The following is a 20,708-nucleotide window of genomic DNA, read 5'->3' as shown; positions in this document are numbered from 1 at the left end:
CAAGATTCCTATTTCATCCTATTCCTTCGAATTTCAAAAACGGATCAGCTGCAGTAAGGACAATGTATTCAGCTTTCAAAAATCAACTCTCTTCTGTGCCCCTACACTTCCATACTGAAGTACATCGCAGAACACAAGATCATTTCATCCTCTGACCCTTTGTTCTTCAATTCAAAGCGGTCCATTGTAAAATAAATAAATAAATAAATAAATAAATAAATATCCACTATGCCCCATATCCTTCCATGCTGAAATACATTACAGGACGTAAGCCCAAATCTCCTTCCGACCCCCTATTCATCAATGCAAGCGGGTCTGTTGTCTCAAAACATTGATTTTGTTCTCGGCTCTCCACTTTGATTTCCAGAGCAGGTCTTCCCTCGCAATTCCACACTCCTCATTCATTCAGAATCGGGGCAGCCACTTCAGCAGCAAGAGCAAAGATTAACCAGCATCTAATAAAAAATATGGGACACTGCACCTCACCAGCAGTCGAAGCTTACATTCGTTCTTCTCCAGCCGAAATAGCAACTGCCCATCTATTGCTAGTATGTCCACAGTGGGTACGACCTATCCGCCTGGGCCACAAAAGGTTTCCTCCTAAAAAAGAAAATAAATAAAAATGAAAGGGTTTTTTTCCTTTCCACTGTGCGGAGGGTCTTCACAGTCAGTAGGATACAGTTACTAACTTCTGTGTCACGTTAAGCATTTTCTTTCTTTTTGTGTTAAATGTTTTCTCTCTTTTTCTATATGCATTGGTGGTTCTCTCTTTTTTTTTTTTCTTCTCAGAAACGTCTTCAGCGGGCAGCTGGGGGTACATCCTTTGGGGGGTTAGTAATTCCACTTTTTCTAACCCTTTGTGTCGCTTCATTTACCTCATAGAGGAGGGTTCTACGCAAGTCAGAGGGGACCCCCGGCCAAACCCCTTGTAACAGGTCGAGGAGCCCCTGTGCGATTTTTTATTATTTTGTATTTGTTTTGTGTATTATTGATTATGATTATTATGATTTATTATTTGTATATATGACGGCGTAGCCGTGTTTTATTAAATGTGACGATGAACAGCCGTTTGTTTTGTTATTGTTTTACAGCGTGGATAGGAAGACCCATCCACATTAAAAACCTTGTGCAGAAGGTTACCATCTCACCAGTTAATTGTTGCTAATCGGGAAATGGTCACCTGCATAAAAGCCTGCAGCTCTCTGCACTCTGGGTGAGTGTTCGGAAGTGGAGAGCAAGAGAGGAGTGTAAGAACCAACAAAAAATAAAAATATAGGAACAGTGAAGGCAATAGCCCAGCCTGACCTATATGGTTTTTCATGTTCGTGATTTGTTTTTGTTTATCATTTTTATTTTGCTCTGTGAGTAGTGTTTTTTTGTTAAAACCTTTTATTTTATTTTTGTTACTTTTGTTAAACGGCCAGCGCCGTGTCTTTTGCCCTACAGTACTTGTTTGTTTTCCTTCCTGCATCTGGCCTGATGTCACCACTACAGCCATCCCTGTCACACATGGTGCTCATCGTGGGATCACCAGCGCCTCCTAGACACAGGCCAGAGTAGGTACTGCAAGTGCTTATTTTTTATTTTTATTTTTATATATTCTTTTCTTTTCTGAATTATTGAAAATGGGAAGGAAGCAGCGACGCGGGGCTGGTCGCAAGCCCCATCGCGTCTCTGCCCCAGTGGAGGTCTGCCTAAATTGCTTGAGGGGAGAGGAGTGGTGCTTTGAAGTTGGCAAGGTCAGGCACATGTCGCCCGACTACTACCACTCCCCACCTCAGGAAGAGGAGGTGGAACCAGAGCCACAGCCACAGGAGGAGGTTGGCTGGGAAGCCCTCCTCCACAGCATGGGCGTGCAATACTGTTGCTGCATCTGTGGGAAGTGGGGGCATTTCCCCATTTAACTGCCCCCTCACAGAAGAGGGGTACAGCAGCTGCCGGGAGGAGCTGCCTCTGTCTCCACCACTGCCAGAGGGAGAGAAGCAGCTGCCTCTCCCTGCACCACTAGAAGGACCAGGACAGGATGCTGGCGGTCCTCAGCAGCCCCTGCATATGCGGCTGGGCGGAGCACGAGGGAAAACCGCCTGACCACAGCAGCCACGAAGAGGGTCAACCCCAGCTAGTCCTGATTCCTTCAACAGGGGGAGAAGTGGAGCTCCCGCTGCTGCCTTCATGGCCAAGGGCTCCCCTCCCGAAGATCCGCTGCCGCCGTCGCCCTGGGGTCGTCAGCTCTGCCTTGCCCGGGGATGCCACACACGCTCAGGGATGCCATGTCTGGATCACCTGGGGTTGCCTGCTGCGCCGCTTTGCCTGGGAGAGCTGTTTCTTTTATTTCTCCTAGGGTCACCACCGGCTCCGCTTCACCTGTGACAGGGCAAGGAGCCCTGTACATGACAATGTTTATTTTTAGAACGGGGTACCCCTCCGCCCTGTGTGGTTTATTATTATTATTTGTTGTTGTTGCTGTGCTTCCAAACTGTAGGCTGGGGAAGCCTATTGTTTTTGTTAGGATTTATTTATTTTTTTCTGCCAAAACATGCTCAAAAACTCACGAAATTCGGTACACTGGTAGATGCGTATGGATGATAGTCGGTGATATTCAGCAAATTTGCACAAGTCACATGGTTCGGCAGCCATATTGGATTTTGCAGAATTTGTTAAAACGCCTATGTATCGGAAACCGCTTACTGCAGAGTTCTGAAAATTGCTATACATGTTGAGGGATAGTCCATGATTAACTGTTGTTAATATGAAGCTGATTGGTTCTGTGGTTTGGCAACCACATTGATTAATGACAAAATTACCATAAATATAAAATCATCAAAATTCAAACATCTTCTTCTCTGAAACCGCTTATCCGATTGAAACAAAAATTGGAATAAAACATCTCAGTATGGTCATCTGTTACGCTTGTTCAAGGGAAGTTGCTACTGTGAAAATCATGGCATCCATGCTGCATGACATCATCAACATATGCAACTGGCTATAAAACTGCGTATAACTTCTTATCAGCTGCACCAAAATGCACAAAATTTGACACGGATGTAGAGGACGATGATGTTGTGTCGTGGTCAATATGGCGGCCTTTGGTCACATGGCGTGGCAGCCATCTTGGATTTAATGAAAAGTTTGGACAATATTCAAAAGTCTTCTTCTCATGAATGGTAAATAGTACAGCTGTGAAAAAATGTGTACATAGTGCGCTCATGTCCACGATTGATTCTACTTAAGGAAAAATGGATCGGTCACATGGTGTGGCAGCTATGTTGGATTTTGCATGAAACGCTTAAACAACAACTCCTCATGAGCCCTTTGGCTGATTGATGTGAATCTTGGTTATACGTTATCTTTGTACTGTCCTCAAAAAATTAGTCAGGAAAAAGTTCCTACATCAACAAACATGACCGCCATGAGCCAATCAATATGGGTGACATGCCAGTTTGCCCAGATTTACCCTGAAATGACACATTACCACCACTAACTGTTTACATGGAAAACTCAGCAAGGTAAGAAAAAAAATTCCTAAAGCAGCCATTTTTTGCTGGTAGTTTTACTAACACATGTAACTTACAATGGAAAGGATTATATTTAGACATACACATAGTACAGTATACAGACACATACTGTAAACTAAGAAAACATTTTTTTAAGAACTGTTGCAACTGCATCCACGTGAAAAAAAATAAACCTGCACTATGCTTTTTAAACTAACACAATCGAAACATTAAATGCATAAAACATCAGCTTTACAAGTCACATGAATATAGTTTGCTTAAAAATCATTATATAATTATTTTTACGACTGAACTGTGGTCAAACACAGTCACAAATCCTGAATCTGTTGAAATGAAACCTTGTGTGTAATCCATTTAAAAGATGCGTGTGAGAAGGGGGGAGGGGGGTGACTTTGGGGCCGTATCTTTCATTGAAATATTTATTTTTGGTAATCAAATGTATAGACAGAACGCTTCACAATCGCTTGCTCTATAAAATAGCGTTGTAACTGTAAAGTTATTCATGGAGAATCCCCCCCAAGAAGCGGACATTTCAGTATAATTCGAGCTTACCAACTTCTCAGCCGTAATGCTTTTGTTTACTTATAACCTCGTGGACATGCAGGCAATACTGATACACACAAAGAATTTGAAAAAAAATTACCGTCTTCTCGGGCTGTACAAAAATGTTCTGTAATCACTTTTTTTTTTTTTTTTTTTTTTTTTACAACGCTGTCGTAGCTGAACAGAGACAAAAAAAAAATGCACTACTCATTTTACTGATACAGCGTCTTTTTTTTTTATTTCATAACTACAGTGATAGTTATAATTATTAAGACTAAACTGATAAAACAACAATCACAAATTCTGAATATGTGGCAACGAAGCCAAGCACCCCAGATAGCCAGTCGTTACACTATTATCACTTTCTCTTGCTTTACGAATGCACATTAAATGATAGTGGGATTAAAATATACAAGAACCAGTACTGTCCTCTCTGGGTTCTGTTCCAGCTTCTTCTCTCCTCTGTCCTGTTTATAATTCCTCGGCATAGGATTCGAGTGGTGTTACTCATGAATCGTGCACATGTTATGTCCTAGTAGCGGTTTGGTGACAATTTAAATATGGTGAATTGTGTATTTGCCAGGCACCCCTGATAGCCAGGCTATTGCTTTAAAAATGCACATTAAATGATAGTGGCATTAAAATATAAAAGAACCAATACATGCTGTAGACTTTATTTTATATTGCAAAATTAAGAATAGGTCACCACATGCACACACGCACACAAACTCAAACAGAGCGATTTTGAATTTAGAACAATGTTAGCCTCTTATATGCATTATTTTCAAAGTATATGACTGCATACTGTTTAGAATTTTGTGTGCATCCAAATCAAATTTAAATTGGCTACAAACCAATAATTCCAATATTTGTGCCAAAATTAACACAGCACAGTTGTGATGATAACTCTTCGTCTATAATAACCAATGCGCTTAAATTTTACAATAACTGCTTGGAAGCAATAAAGTTGCTCTCAGCTCTAGTTGCTGTTGCTGTTGCTGTTGCTGTTGCTGTTGTAAATGTGACAGCAAAGAGCCATATGTTTTGTATTGTTTTGCAGCGTGGATAGGAAGCCCCATCCACATTAAAAACCTTGTGCAGAAGGTGACCATCTCCCGAGTTAACGGTTTAATTGTTGCTAATCAGGAGATGGTCACCTGCATAAAAGCCTGCAGCTCTCTGCACTCTGGGTGAGTGTTTGGAAGTGGAGAGCGAGAGAGGGGTGTAAGAATAAACAAAAAATAAAAATATAGGAACAGTGAAGGCGATAGCCCAGCCTGACCTATATGGTTTTTCTTGTCAGTGATTTTTTTTTTATTTATTTTATTTTTTTTTATTTTGCTCTGTGAGCGGTGTTTTTTTTGTTAAAACCTTTTATTTTTGTTATTTATGTTTATTTAAACGGCGCATGCCACGTCTTTTGCCCTGTAGTACTTGTTTGTTTTCCTTCCTGCTTCTGGCCTGACGTCACCTCGTCAGCCATCCCTGTCACACCCCTCCTTTAGCATGCATGATTCCTTGTCTTCTTCTCTTTCAGGTACTGATGCCACTATTTTTAGTAATGGCCCTAAGTGGTGGAACGGTGACCCCTCTCCTGTTTGTCGGGTCTCCTCAGCGACGGAACCCCCTTCTATAATGTTGGGCTTTTGAAGAGACGGAACACCCCACTCCATATGTTCTAACATCTACTAACTTTGTTTTCTTTCCGGTTCGCGAGCCTCTTTGTATGTCGGGTCACCTCAAAGACGGTGGCCCCCCTTCTGTTTGTCGGGTCTCCTCAGCGACGGAACCCCCCTACTGCATATGTTGGGCCATTGAAGAGCTGGAACCGCTTTTACGTGTTAATATGACTAATCAATGTGTTTTCTTTCTGGTTCGCGAGCTTCTTCATTTGTCAGGTCATCTCGGAGACGGTGACCCCTCTTCATATGTCGGGTCATCTCAAAGACCTTGACCCCCCTCCTGTTTGTCAGGTTTCCTCAAGGGCCTTCGAAGGATGGAGCCGCACTTTATAAGAACATAAGAACAATATTACTGGGGAGTTGGTTCCAGACCCTCACAATTCTCCAATTGTCACCCCTGGTCCTTGTTTCTTTTTTCAGGTCAAAAAAGTCCCTTGGGTCGACAATGTCAATACCTTTTAGAATTTTGAATGCTTGAATCAGATCGCCGCGTAGTCTTCTTTGTTCAAGACTGAATAGATTCAATTCGTTTAGCCTGTCTGCATACGACATGCCTTTTAAACCCGGGATAATTCTGGTTGCTCTTCTTTGCAGTCTTTCTAGAGCAGCAATATCCTTTTTGTAACGAGGTGACCAGAACTGAACACAATATTCTAGAATAGAACCGTAAGTGAAAAAAAAAATTGAGAGGTTGTATTTTTTCATTTTACAGTTACAAACTGCGTTTCTGCGCGCTCGTATTTTTGATAGGAATTTCACTCTCAAAAGTGGCAAGCGAGCAAAAAGCAGATTTGTAAGCGTAGACTGAGTTTCGTAAGTATAAATTAGAACTGTAATTGTGTTTTTTTTTCCCATTTTACAGTTACAAACTGTGTTTCTGCGCCAACGGATTTTTGATAGCTATTTCACTCCATAGCCAACACTCAACTTTGTTTTATAATTAATTATGCACATTTGAAGCATTTTAATATAATGCTGTTCACAGGATGACTAAGGGTGACGTCGGACCAGAAATGAAACCAAAACACACAGCAACTGCGGGCGAAACTGAGATGCTGTGGCTCTCAGTCTTTTATTAACAAAAATAAGAGGTTTAAACAAAACCCAAAACAAAAAGGCACATTGGCCAAATAAACAATAAATGGTCTTCCAGCACTCGTAGCAATTGTTTTCTTCTTCTTCTTCTTCTCCCGTTCTCCACTCACGAACACCCATCCCCGTGTGTGTGAAGCACTCACCCTTTTATGCAGCTACACCCAGACTCGACTGCTAATCAGTCATTCATTTGGAATCTCGGTACATCTGCACGTGAACTAATTTCTACTCCCCATGCTTCCATACAAATACCCACTTTAATCTGCATGTGAAGTGATTGTGCCATCCTCGTGTCTAAATACAAATACACATTTTAAATCACTTGTGCTACATAACCCCACATTATATCCCATGCACCAATACATACACCAACAATAACACACTACATACAACATAAAACACAAAATACGCACAGGGGCGGGGCACCCTGCCACAAGTGCATGTACACAAAAAAAATGCAACTAGTAAACCTGCAATACAAAAAAAAAATGTAACATACTTTAGAGGAACTTATTTGTATGAATAAAAAAAAGTGGCAGAATCTTAGATTATTGTATACAAAATTATATATATATAATATAATGTCACTACTGTGATGTCACTACTGTAGTATTATGCCTTTTTTTTTTTTTTTTTTTTTTAAAGAATGGCTCAGGATGCAATCATAGCCTTCATCCATGGATTTATATACATACATACTGTACATACACATAAGATCTACAGGAAGAACAAAAAATACTTTTAATATGAAAATGCGTGGGTAGAAAGACACAAATGTGCACTTTAAAATGTAGTATTCTGCTATATTCTGCTATTCAAGGATAATATAAAGGATCAGACAAAGTGGGCGGGGCTTGGATGGGAGCCCCCACAGCCCAGTGAACTGAGTCTGCTGCAGAGAGAAACACTTTGAATGGGCATTTCATTGCTAGAATGTCTACCGGATTGGTATATTTACTGCCAGTCTTAATTGTTCATTTGATTACACCGTGTAACAGATTTTTTTTTTTTTTTTGTTCCTGGGTAGTAAGTGTTATTTCCTAATTGCTTGTGCCTCAAAAGTATAGAAAATGGCTATTATTCCCCACAAACTTTGCTTTTATGACCAGGACAGTGATATTTTGAAATGTACCTATTTTCCAGAACATTCCAGATAGATTCAGTGCTGAGTAAACATGGAGTAACTTCTAGAACTTTCTTTCCAGTAATATAAATAGTAGTATAAATACAGGGGCCTTAAGCCCACCAGTTCAGTTTAGTTCCAGCTGCCTAAGTGGATACATATCTGCATTTTTCTGAGATGGGATCCAAAGGCTGCAAGCATCCGGCAGACGCATTTTGCTATGTCTGCGGCCAATTTATCAAGACAAGAGCGAAAAAGTACTCAGTGGAAGCATCTGCTAAGATGTGTGAGGCCTACAAGGCATATTTCGTCATGCCTGTCGGGGATCAAGACAAACCCTGGGCACCTCATTTCACCTGCGAGCACTGTAAAAAAAACTCTGGAAGGTAAGATGGACAATTGTTGCTCAGAATTTTATGTTATAAAATGTGTTAATTTTTAAAATTGTAAAAGTTTTTAATTTTAAAATGTTTTACAATTTTCAATGTTATTGAAAAAATATATCATATATGAAAAATGTTGCGAGAATCTCTTACACATTAGTCATGGGTGAAATAAATGTATTTTTGTAGGATGGTACAGAGGGGAAAAGAGAGCCATGAAGTTCGCTATCCCAAGAATTTGGCGGGAACCCACTGACCACTCAAGCAACTGCTACTTCTGCATGGTGGACCCTTCCAAATGTCGGACTGGCAAGAATGCACCTGCTATCACGTATCCGGACCTTCCTTCATCCATCGCCCCGGTGCCACACTGCCATGAGCTCCCCGTACCCACTCCTCCGGAGAGAGAGCAGCTGTCTTTAGAAGAGAGCAGCAAGTCAGAGCGAGGAAGACGTTGGAGGTGGAGCTGAGGAGAGAAACCCATACTACCCCAACCAAAAAGACCTCAACGACTTGATTAGAGATCTTGGTCTCACCAAGTCCAATGCCGAGCTTTTGACGTCTAGGCTCAAGCAGTGGAACTTGTTGGATGAAAGTGTGCAAGTCGCAGATCAGAGGAAGCGTCACCAACCTTTTTCCAGCTTCTTCACCCGTCAAGATGGGCTCTGCTTCTGCCTCAATGTGACCAGTCTGTTCGAGGCAATCGGAATCGCCTGTAACCAGAATGAGTGGCTCCTCTTCATTGACAGCTCATCCAGGAGTCTCAAAGCCGTGCTGCTCCATAATGGTAACAAGTACCCGTCTCTTCCCCTGGCTCACTCTGTGCACCTCATAGAGGATTACAACAGCATCAAGACCTTGCTGGATGCCTTGAAGTATGATGAGTACGGCTGGGAGGTCATAGGAGACTTCAAAAAGCTGGCATTCCTGATGGGTCTCCAAGGTGGTTTTACCAAGTTTCCCTGCTATCTTTGCCTTTGGGACAGCAGGGACACCAAGGCGCACTACCACAGGCGGGACTGGCCACAGCGGACCGAGTTCTCTGCGGGGAGGAACAACGTCAAGTGGGAACCACTAGTGGACCCCCGGAAGGTGCTGATGCCACCACATCAAATTGGGCCTTATGAAACAATTTGTCAGAGCTCTAGATAAGGAGTCGGCAGCCTTCAAGTACCTTCAAGACTTCTTCCCTAAGCTGTCTGAGGCAAAGGTCAAAGCCGGTGTCTTCGTCGGACCACAGATAAAGAAGATCCTGGAGTGCAATGAATTCCCCAAGAAGCTCACTAGTAAGGAGAAAGCGGCTTGGAACAGCTTTGTCGCAGTGGTTCGGGGCTTCCTGGGCAATCACAAGGCCGAAAACTATGTGGAGCTGGTTGAGACTCTGTGAAGAACTACGGCACAATGGGCTGTAGGATGTCCCTCAAAGTCCATATCCTTGATGCTCATCTTGATAAATTCAAGGAGAACATGGGAGCGTACTCGGAGGAGCAAGGCGAGCGCTTCCACCAGGATATACTGGACTTTGAACGCCGCTACCAAGGACAGTATAACGAGAACATGATGGGAGACTACATTTGGGGGCTGATTCGTGAAAGTGATTTACAGTATAATCGTAAATCTCGAAAAACTACTCGCTTCTAAATCTTTTGTAGTCATTTTTGTATTACTTTAGTATAAATACATGTTAATTTGGATTCATATGTTGTTTTTTTTCTGACTTTATGTGAACGAAAAGACACAAATTCGCCTGTTTTCTCATTGGAAATAGGTAAATTTCAAAATATCACTGTCCTGGTCACAAAAGCAAAGTTTGTGGGGAATAATAGACATTTTCTATACTTTTGAGGCATACGCAATTAGGAAATAACACTTACTACCCAGGAACAAAAATTGTGTTACATAGTGTTATATTACTAAAATAGAATTATTTATTTTTATTTTTATTTTAAGGAGGCTGCGTACGTCCAACAAAATTAGGATTTCATATAAATGGAAAACTCTGTGACTGATGTGAACTAACTGGTTGGATGTTAAAACATTGAAAATTGCATTTGCAATAACATGGCAGCCCCTAACATTTATTTACCAGTGGTGTCTAAAGTCATGTGTATATACACTACCGTTCAAAAGTTTGGGGTCACTTAGAAATTTCCTTGTTTTTGAAAGAAAAGCTAATTTTTTGTCCATTAAAATAACATCAAATTGATCAGAAATACAGTGTAGACATTGTTAATGTTGTAAATGACTATTGTAGCTGGAAACGGCTGATTTGTAATGGAATGTCTACATAGGCGTACAGAGGCCCATTATCAGCAACCATCAGTCCTGTGTTGCAATGACACGTTGTGTTTGCTAATCCAAGTTTATCATTTTAAAAGGCTAATTGATCATTAGAAAACCCTTTTGCAATTATGTTAGCACAGCTGAAAACTGTTGTGCTGATTAAAGAAGCAATAAAACTGGCCTTCTTTACACTAGTTGAGTATCTGGAGCATCAGCAATTGTGGGTTCGATTACAGGCTAAAAATGGCCAGAAACAAAGCACTTTCTTCTGAAACTCGTCAGTCTATTCTTGTTCTGAGAAATGAAGGCTATTCCATGCGAGAAATTGCCAAGAAACTGAAGATGTCGTACAACGCTGTGTACTACTCCCTTCACAGAACAGCGCAAACTGGCTGTAACCAGAATAGAAAGAGGAGTGGGAGGCCCCGGTGCACAACTGAGCAAGAGGACAAATACATTAGAGTGTCTAGTTTGAGAAACAGACGCCTCACAGGTCCTCAACTGGCAGCTTCATTAAATAGTACCCGCAAAACACCAGTCTCAACGTCAACAGTGAAGAGGCGACTCCGGGATGCTGGCCTTCTAGGCAGAGTTGCAAAGAAAAAGCCATATCTCAGACTGGCCCATAAAAAGAAAAGATTAAGATGGACAAAAGAACACAGACACTGGACAGAGGAAGATTGGAAAAAAGTTATGGACAGACGAATCTAAGTTTGAGGTGTTCGGATCACAAAGAAGAAAATTCGTGAGACGCAGACCAAATGAAAAGATGCTGGAGGAGTGCTTGACGCCATCTGTTAAGCATGGTGGAGGCAATGTGATGGTCTGGGGGTGCTTTGGTGGTGGTAAAGTGGGAGATTTGTACAGGGTAAAAGGGATCTTGAAGAAGGAAGGCTATCACTCCATTTTGCAACGCCATGCCATACCCTGTGGACGGCGCTTGATTGGAGCCAATTTCCTCTTACAACAGGACAATGACCCAAAGCACAGCTCCAAACTATGCAAGAACTATTTAGGGAAGAAGCAGTCAGCTGGTATTCTGTCTATAATGGAGTGGCCAGCACAGTCACCGGATCTCAACCCTATTGAGCTGTTGTGGGAGCAGCTTGTCCGTATGGTACGTAAGAAGTGCCCATCAAGCCAATCCAACTTGTGGGAGGTGCTTCAGGAAGCATGGGGTGAAATCTTTTCAGATTACCTCAACAAATTGACAACTAGAATGCCAAAGGTCTGCAAGGCTGTAATTGCTGCAAATGGAGGATTCTTTGACGAAAGCAAAGTTTGAAGGACACAATTATTATTTCAATTAAAAATCATTATTTCTAACCTTGTCAATGACTATATTTCCTATTCATTTTGCTATATTTCCTATTCAAACTCATTTCATGTATGTTTTCATGGAAAACAAGGAAATTTCTAAGTGACCCCAAACTTTTGAACGGTAGTGTATATATAACTTAGTTATATTGTGTACAGTATGAAAGTATTTCATGTTTACAACACCCTATATTATTGTATCTGTTTGTATATAATGTGTCTTGTAACAGCTTTGTATAAAGTAGTAAAACTGCTACTAGTAATAATAATAACTAGAGTTACTAGCAACTATAAAGGCTTCCAAGCTGTTATCGTGAAATTTAAGCGCATTGGTTATTAGATGAAACGTGATCATCACAACTGTGCTGTGTCAATTTTTGCACAAATATGAGAAGACTTTTGAAAATTGCCCGAAATTTTCATTAAATCCAAGATTGCTGCCACACCATGTGACCATAGGCTGCCATATTGACCACGACACAACATCCCATAGTCCTCTATATCCTTGTCAAATTTTGTGCATTTTGGTGCAGCCTATAAGAAGTTATAGGTAGTTTTATAGCCAGTTGCATATGTTGATGTTATGCATCACGTTTGACCTTTAGAAGAGGTCAGAGGTTGTGGGCGATGACATTTTTTCATAGACTGCATATGACTTCCTATATGTCTTCAATAATAACTATGGCCCTATCGGCATTCCCTAAGGAGTTCAAATTTCAACGTAAATTCCAATATGGCCGCCACACCGTGTGAGCAATCTGTTTCAATCTTCAGCAGTTATTTCTTTCGAATGGTCTGTGCAATTGTGTTGACATTGAAGAGCATAAGTGCAATGGTGTTCTTGTTATGTGTTGCAAAAGTTTTTTTTACAGTTATCAATATGGCCGCCAAACCATGTGACCAAAATGTGTCATTTTCATATCACCAGTACTTCACATGAGTCTCTATGGTCATATAAAGTTTCATGCACCTTGGATTTATGCACAAATGTATGAAAATATAGCCGTCATGATGGCTGCCACACCATGTGACCAAAGGCCGCCATATTGACCACGGCACAACATCCCATAGTCCTTGTAACAGGGGAGATCTGGACTGACTGTCTGGCACATTCGTATTACTGCAGGTAGAGGGCAGCAGTCTCGTGGGTTCTGCCTGTCGGCCATGGCGATGACACGGAGAGGTGGGGAAGAGGGTGTGTGCTTTCCCTCTCTCCGAGTGGCTGAGGGGCAGGCCTTGGGAGACTGCTCGGCCCATAAGAACTGGCTTGGTTATGCGCTCGGGTGGCCATGTTGGGGGAAATACAGTGTTGCTGGCAGAAAAGGCCAGCGTGAAACAATGAGCAGGCGAGCCCGGCTGAGGGGCAGCCGTTCATAAAAACCCAATACTAATTTGCATAGAGCCATATAAATAGACACGTACCCGAGGGGACGTGTGTAGAAGTACGGGGAACCCTGGCTAACCCCGGCGTATAGGCATAGCCGAGTGTAGGACGGAGACCCGTGCTGACCGGCTTAGCGGCAGTGGGGGCACTGCATAAGCAGCACTTTTGTTTGTAGTTTTATTACTGTGTTTTATTTTCCCTTTTTCTTTCGCCTTCTGTTTTCATTATTATTTTTGAGCACTTGAAGGTGCACGGACTGGGATACCTGTGTTGGTAACCCCCGTGGTCCTGGTTTACTGTCGGCAGTATCCAGACCACGGACAACAGCGCCCTCTGCGGGCTAAACTAAATAAAATAATAAATAAGGAAAATAAATAAATCTGGGCACCTGTGCGGTGGTTACAAATAAAACCTTCTGTCTCCTGTGTCAGTGAATACCCCCACCCTTCCACAGTCCTCTATATCCTTGTCAAATTTCGTGCATTTTGGTGCAGCCTATAAGAAGTATTAGGCAGTTTTATAGCCAGTTGCGTATGTTGATGTTATGCATCACGTTTGACCTTTAGGAGAGGTCAGAGGTCGCGGGCGATGACATTTTTTCATAGAGCACATATGACTTCCTATACGTGTTCCGTTATAACTATGACCCTGTCGGCACGCCCTAGGCATTCCATTCACACATTCCTATATGTGTTCTATAGTAACCATAAACCTATATACACTCTAAGGAGTTATAAGCTAGTTTTACATTTTAACTTAAGGAGAGGTCAAAGGTTGCAGGCAAGGCCCTTTTTGGATAGAGCACATATGGTTTCCTATATGTGTTCCATAGTAACCATTAACCCTTTGCGGTCCTATGTCGGACCTGGTCCGACGTTGCAATTATTCCTATCCGGTCCAATATCGGACCCTGTCCGACATCATCAAAAAAACGCAAAAAACGGGTTTCTAGTCGTTTTTTCTCTGGAAAAAGCCGAAAAAAACATTCAATGGAATCAGGTAACGGCGGCCATAAGGAAACAAGCTGGCTGCAATTGCATCGGCGCTCAGAGAATATCACAGACATTTGCAGAGCTTTTTTCAGATGTTTATAGTAATAAAATAAAGACTTGAATCGCATTATTGAGGTGTTTGGTGATAAAATGAGTGATCAGGAGATGATTGATCGGTATGTACGACTATTATTATTATTATTATTATTATTATTATTATTATTATTATTATTATTATTATTTATTATTTATTTCTTAGCATATGTGAAAGCTATAGCGAACGAAAGGGTGGGGCGGGGCTGGAGATGCCTAGTGAGTGCTTTGTTGATATGCAGGACCTTTTAAACCCTTTTGACTGTGGGGAAAATAAAAACTTTTAAACAGCGCATCTAAAATTAACTGCGTGTGTGAAAATAAATTGGACCTGACGCGCCTGACGCGCACTTAATAAATGGACTGCAAAGGGTTAACCTATTTGTACTTTGGGGCGCGTTTCAGTGAATTTGCTGGCAGCCATTTTGATATTAAAATTTATTGCTGCAACTTATGCTTCGCAACTTGAAACAGGTTTGGTTGCTGATGACATATGCAATTTTTGAGATCAGTCGGTTCACCGGTTCCCAAGTGGAAGATTTTGAAAATGTTTGTTTTTAAAGAAATGCATCAGACGGCTATCTTGGTTTACGCACAAACACAATTTTTGAAAAGGTCAGTTGTATTGACACAGGGATGATGCTTATAATCTTTGGAGTTAATCAATTAAACCGTGTTCAACTGAAGCGGTATTAAATTTAAGAATGAAACATAGGTCTGGCGGTCATATTGTTTTACAAAAGAACACCATTTTGCCATATTTGAATTCCATTGTCCCCAGGATGATGCCTACCAAGTTAGGAGTTAAACGGTTTGCAAACGGAAGCTGTTTGTTTGGGCGAATTTGGTGGCAGCCATTTTGATAGTAAAACTTCTGCTTCGCAAACTTGAAGCAGGTTTGGTTGCTGATGACGTATGTGAAGTTTCAGTTCAAATCAATCGGTTCACAGCATGTATGCCAAACATGTAAGCGTAGGACTCAAATAACTACAATTCTACTATGGGAGGAAAGAGGAGGACAGGGGCAGTGTAGGAAGTGTGTGTGTTTGTAGTATCAAAGTCTGTTCAGCTGTTTAAATGAGATACACTGAGGAAATAAATAGTACTGAAATAATGTGTACATGTTGTTTTTTTTGCATACGATGTAGGTATTCCTAACCTCAAATGCAGTGTCCTCAAATGAGGACGTATGAATAATGAACCCAAATATATATATTTTCTGACGTTACACAGACTCAGTGTTTCCAGACTGTGAAAATGACGGGTCGCTATTGGTGACACAGTTGGCAGCATTGTCTCGCAGCTAGCACAAGCAGCCTAGTAGAACTACACTATCGTAACTTACTGTACAACAATGGTAGGAACTGCAGGACACACCCATTTTTAAAATTGGATTTCAATAGAAAATAATATTTTTGTAATTGTCTGGGAAGTTATGGATGAATATTTTTTTATTGAATGAGATCCTGACCTTAAATCATGTGACAGGTGACACTGTTTTCACCCATAGTAAACACAAAGGGTTAGAGTACTAAACTTGAATGAAAGTGAAAGTTTACATATTCATTTTCTTCCAGTGTACCCAATCAGTGCATACTATTTTATAGCCGTTTAAGTGCTTTGTCACTGAATATAAAATGTATGCACATCTGTTTTAGTTGTGCACACCATAGGAGATCTACATTGTCCTGCCCTTTGACCTTGCATTAATCACGAGGTGCTTTCTCCTTGGGCTGTTATTGATCCAATCAACATTTCTAAATGCAAGGAAATTAGGTCCTCAGAAAACGAAGATTAAAAGTTGCTAGTCGGTACAAGGATCTGCCACTGTTGAAGCATTGAAGTTGCTCTTAACTTTTACCAGCTTTGGACTGTAGGTATTCCCTGTATTCCCTGATTCACAGAGTTCAATAACTCCCTTATAAAAGTATAGCAAAGTGTAATAAAGCATTGTAAAGAATAACCAGGTATGGTGAAGCATAGGTAAGCATTGTAAAGAATAACAAGGTATGGTAAAGCATAGGTAAGCATTGTAAAGAATAACAAGGTATGGTAAAGCTCATTAATAAACATGGCAAACCAGAGAAACTGCATAGAATAAGCATGGGAAAAGCTTGGGGGGAAAACTGCAAAAATACTGTGGTAAACTTTTATAAGGGCTCCTACTGCTGCATATAGTAGTATGGTTATGCCTGTTCACTTAAGGGAGTGAATTTGTGTTCCTGAGATTAAACTACAATTCACACAGTAGAGTACAGTAGTACTCAGAACGGCAGCTGTTATTATTGTAATAGGGCCAAGCAACAAAGTTGATGGACACCTGTTATTGTTGAGTATTTATTTATTTATTTATTTTTATTTATTTATTTATTTATTTATTTATTTATTTATTTATTTATTTATTTAATTATTATTATTATTATTTTTATCATCATTTTTCTTTCTGCCAACAAAAAATTCAAAGTTGCATAAAATGAAAACCTTTGCACGAGGTAGTTGTAGACGCCAATGGGAATTAAAGTTCACAGCTGAAAGAACGCGATTGGTCACATGGTTTGGCAGCCATATTGAATTTTGAGTTACCTCCCCCCTACAGAAAAGGTTTGACTTATTTTTTGGTACTACTATCCCATAAGGGTGAACTTTAGCTTAGGTGTCCATATATCTGATCTCGCCATTAGTTGATACAGTCTTTCCAGGCCACTTTATTGGGAACACCCACCAAATTGTGCTGGTGAAGCCTATTTTGGATGAATTTAAAAAAGCTGCTTCATCTCATAAGTCAAGTGGCTTATACGAGACCCTGAGTGGTGATCTAATATCTTACAGTTTGGCCTTAATTAAAGACTTGTATGTGTTTGTAAAAGGCATGAGAGCCTATGCTTATTATACCATAATTCAAGGTAACAGATTAAGGACAAGCATTTAGTAAACCTGTAGGGTTAGGCTGTAGTGCAAAACTGAGTTGCAGGCTATTCCAGGTATAACAGCTAGGAGTCATATTATGGCACTGGAGCATCTTAAAGACTCCTGCATTTAATGTTACATGAACAGAAGAGTAGCCACCAATAGAAGCTTTAAAACAGACCTAAATCTTGACAAAGCAATAGTAGAGTCAGGAGTATACATGCAGCATTCAGATCAAGTAAAACTAGGGACAATAACTTATTGGAATCAGAGTTGACTAAGAGGCTAATGAAAACTTCTAGCTGAGCTGTCTTGGCTAATCTCTATAATGATGCATGTGAATGTTATCAATGGACTTTGGCTGATTTCAGTGAGCTTCCTTTTGTTGGCATGATCTGGGATCAATCAACAGAGCATAGATGTCCATGAATATCAAAGCATTTTAGATGATCAGATGGACCTTGCAATAGTCACTTTTCTCCTGATGACGAAGGTTCATTTCAAGGTGACAAAGCCTACCATAGCCCACACAGTCCCCAGATCAGTGGGAATTGACACTCTGCACCCTGCACACATAGACAAGTACAGTATGCAGCACTGAAATTCATGGAGTACAAGCCAAGTACTGAGATGGGTTCAAATAAAGTAGCCGGACCCTTTGTCACACATTTGGTGATACAGGAGACAAGTTAAAAGTTAAAAATTAAAGACACAATTCAATGAACATATCAAATGTGTTTTATGAGCTGTTGAAAAAATGGCCACAGCAACTGATTAACAGAAATATACAAGTTCCCTTGCTGAAAAATAACATCAGGCGATTGAATAGAGTGTGACACACAAGATAGTCACCCATCATAGTTTCAGATACATGGCAAACCTTTTCTGTAACTGAGGTACAACCAACTTGAAAACCAAGGTTCATTTGAAACTGGCTCGTAGACTATATGTAGACATATTAAAAGTAACTTGGGTATGTAAACAAACTTTAAAGAAGACTGTAAAGAAGTCTACCTTCTGAGACAACATTGTACATAGAAGGCTAAACTAGTAAACACATGTAGTAAGTATGGAGACAGCAGCATTTTGTTTCAGTACAATGTTGAACCTGATTGTAGGATACAGCTTTAAGACATGCCCTAAAGAGGAAAGGATAGCTAAGCCCATTGCTGTGTCGCTGTTGTCATTCTAGTGCTATACCTCATCACTGCCAGCGGCCCAGTGTCAAGCATGACATCATATTTCTTGGTCAACTTGAGTTTAAACGGCCCTTTTAAAATGCACTTCAATTGATGTACGCAATCTGCTGTGGTTCATCTGTCAAAATTGTCAAAATTGTCAAGAATGTTTAACATTGGAGTGTTTCACCTTAGGTAGCTGTACGTGTATAAGTTCTCATTTTCTTAAATGTTATGCTTTTGAGTAATCCTATTTTATCTCCCTCTACAATTTTTGTTTAGGTATTTCATGCAATTTAATTTGAGGATATAATTTTGAATATGATTGAGCAATTGCTTAGCAGGGAGTCTAGAATGTTGTTATTTTGTAAAGTGCCCTGGGATGCTTGACCATGAAGAACACTATATAATATAAACATGTCCGTGACAAATTCCCTGCCATAAATACAAACCTAGAGCTATCAAACATGACAAAGTAGATTCAATACGTACCCACTGTATACGTTTCGCAAGCAGGTGCACATCTATCTTCACAACCCTCTCCAATTTTGATACACTCAATAGCTAACAAACCAAGATTCATCACAAATTGAATAGGTCTAAGCAGCACTTCAGGTAAGCTGTGTAAAGGGTGTTTTAAGCAAAAAATATAAATTGCGCATTATATTTAAATTGAATGCGTAAAGAATATGCATAGCAATTTTGCTGCATAGCTTGAGTTTGCATGTTATCAAGCTTCTTGTACTTCATTGGTTCCCAGCGTCTCAATGGTCAGGTGTGAATATACTGCAAGTGGTAGCTAGAGAAATGACGGGACAGCTTGTTGCCTGCCTGGGAATTACCAGAAACACATGACCAAATGTATGGTTGAATCCACATCCACTCACTTGCAATGTTTGTGACTGGTGAATAAGCGACTGAATTCTCAATTTTTGGATTCTGGAATTCTCTGCGCCATCTTAGTCCCTCTCCAGTTTACCTGCAAGCGGAATTTTTGGAAGGTAAATCTATATAATACATACAATACAATTCCATCGGGATACTTTATATTGCAGAAGCAAGGTAATCAATCAGGAGAACCATATTATCGTTTCTTTAGAAATAGGTATATAGTATGTGCATGTAGGCCTTTTAAGTATATTCCATCTACAGCATTGGAATAAAAAAAAAGTCAATAAAGAAATAAGAATAATTGTGTGTGTTTTTTTTTTTTTTGTAAGACCACATTTTTGTACAAGAGTTCAAAGTAACATTACAGTTCAAATGTAAGGTTGTAGTTAAGGCCATACGTTAACATTAAAGTTTGTACAGTATTTATTGAAAGTACTCATGACATCAAGGTAATGTTGCATTTTACTCACCCAAAATACATTTTACTAAAATGGAGAGTAAATTACTGAATTACACAAAACCTAATCTGGAGCGCTGAGCCTAAAGCCGAAGGGACACAGAAAACTGTAGAAAGGTGTTCTGTAGGGTTTAGGTCAGGGGACATTGAAGGCCATAGTAAACAATTGATTGGTGCTGCTGGAGAAAAATCAGTCACCACCCAAGCTTGATGTGGTCTAGCGTTGTTGTCCATGAGGATGCAAAAAGGACTACTGGTCTGATGTTGTCAAGGTAGGCCTGTCCAGTCGTGGTGATCCCAGCCCACACCATAACCGACCCTCCCCCATGCCTATCATGGGGTACCATGTTGCTGTCAGCATGATGGTCTCCGCAACGACACAAACACTGATGGTGGTGATTAGTCATCGGAAGAGGAATGTAGGGGTGTTGTGCGTACGAACCATGGCTGTGTAGCCAATTTTTGATTGTCTGGGTCGATGCATTGTAGCAAGCATCTTGACGGAGTTGAGTTTCATTTGAAGAGCAATTTCTCATGGCTAAATTGATGAGTCTTCTATCCTGTCTGACATTTGGCATTTTTGGCTGCCCACTTAAAGGTCTATCGGTTGTCCGTCCAGTATGTCTATACTTTGCCCACAATCTGGTGACCATAGATGCCCAACATCTGTGCAACAACAGCAATGACCTTTTAAATCATTAGAAACAATTTAATTTGAATATTTGAGAATCCAAGAAAATGTAATATGCTTAATGTTTTTCTCCTGCAGAACAAAAATCAGGCTGCTTTTCTGATATACAGGCCACACTATTGCATACTCAGTGTTGCATACAAACTACACAGGATTTTCTAATTCATTTTGATG

At 40.4% G+C, this 20,708-nt stretch overlaps 1 protein-coding gene across 6 annotated transcripts in view; it reads left to right on the top strand.

Moving 5' to 3' along the window:
- The window catches only part of dnajb2 (DnaJ heat shock protein family (Hsp40) member B2), a 54,687-nt gene that overhangs the window by 5,311 nt on the left and 28,668 nt on the right, over positions 1-20,708 (top strand). Inside the window, exon 2 of one of the 6 annotated variants that reach the window (XM_059031994.1) lies at positions 1,092-1,213. The exons of 4 other annotated variants lie outside the window; for them this stretch is intronic. The gene's annotated coding sequence lies outside the window, so the exon portion shown is untranslated. Of the gene's footprint in view, positions 1-1,091; positions 1,214-5,203; positions 5,249-20,708 lie in introns of those variants that run through there. One more of the 6 variants, XM_059031995.1, reaches the window with a different exon arrangement.

This window comes from Acipenser ruthenus, chromosome 10 (genome assembly GCF_902713425.1).
Source record: "Acipenser ruthenus chromosome 10, fAciRut3.2 maternal haplotype, whole genome shotgun sequence".
Lineage (NCBI taxonomy): Eukaryota > Metazoa > Chordata > Actinopteri > Acipenseriformes > Acipenseridae > Acipenser > Acipenser ruthenus.
This window is presented reverse-complemented; position numbering and strand designations above follow the sequence as displayed.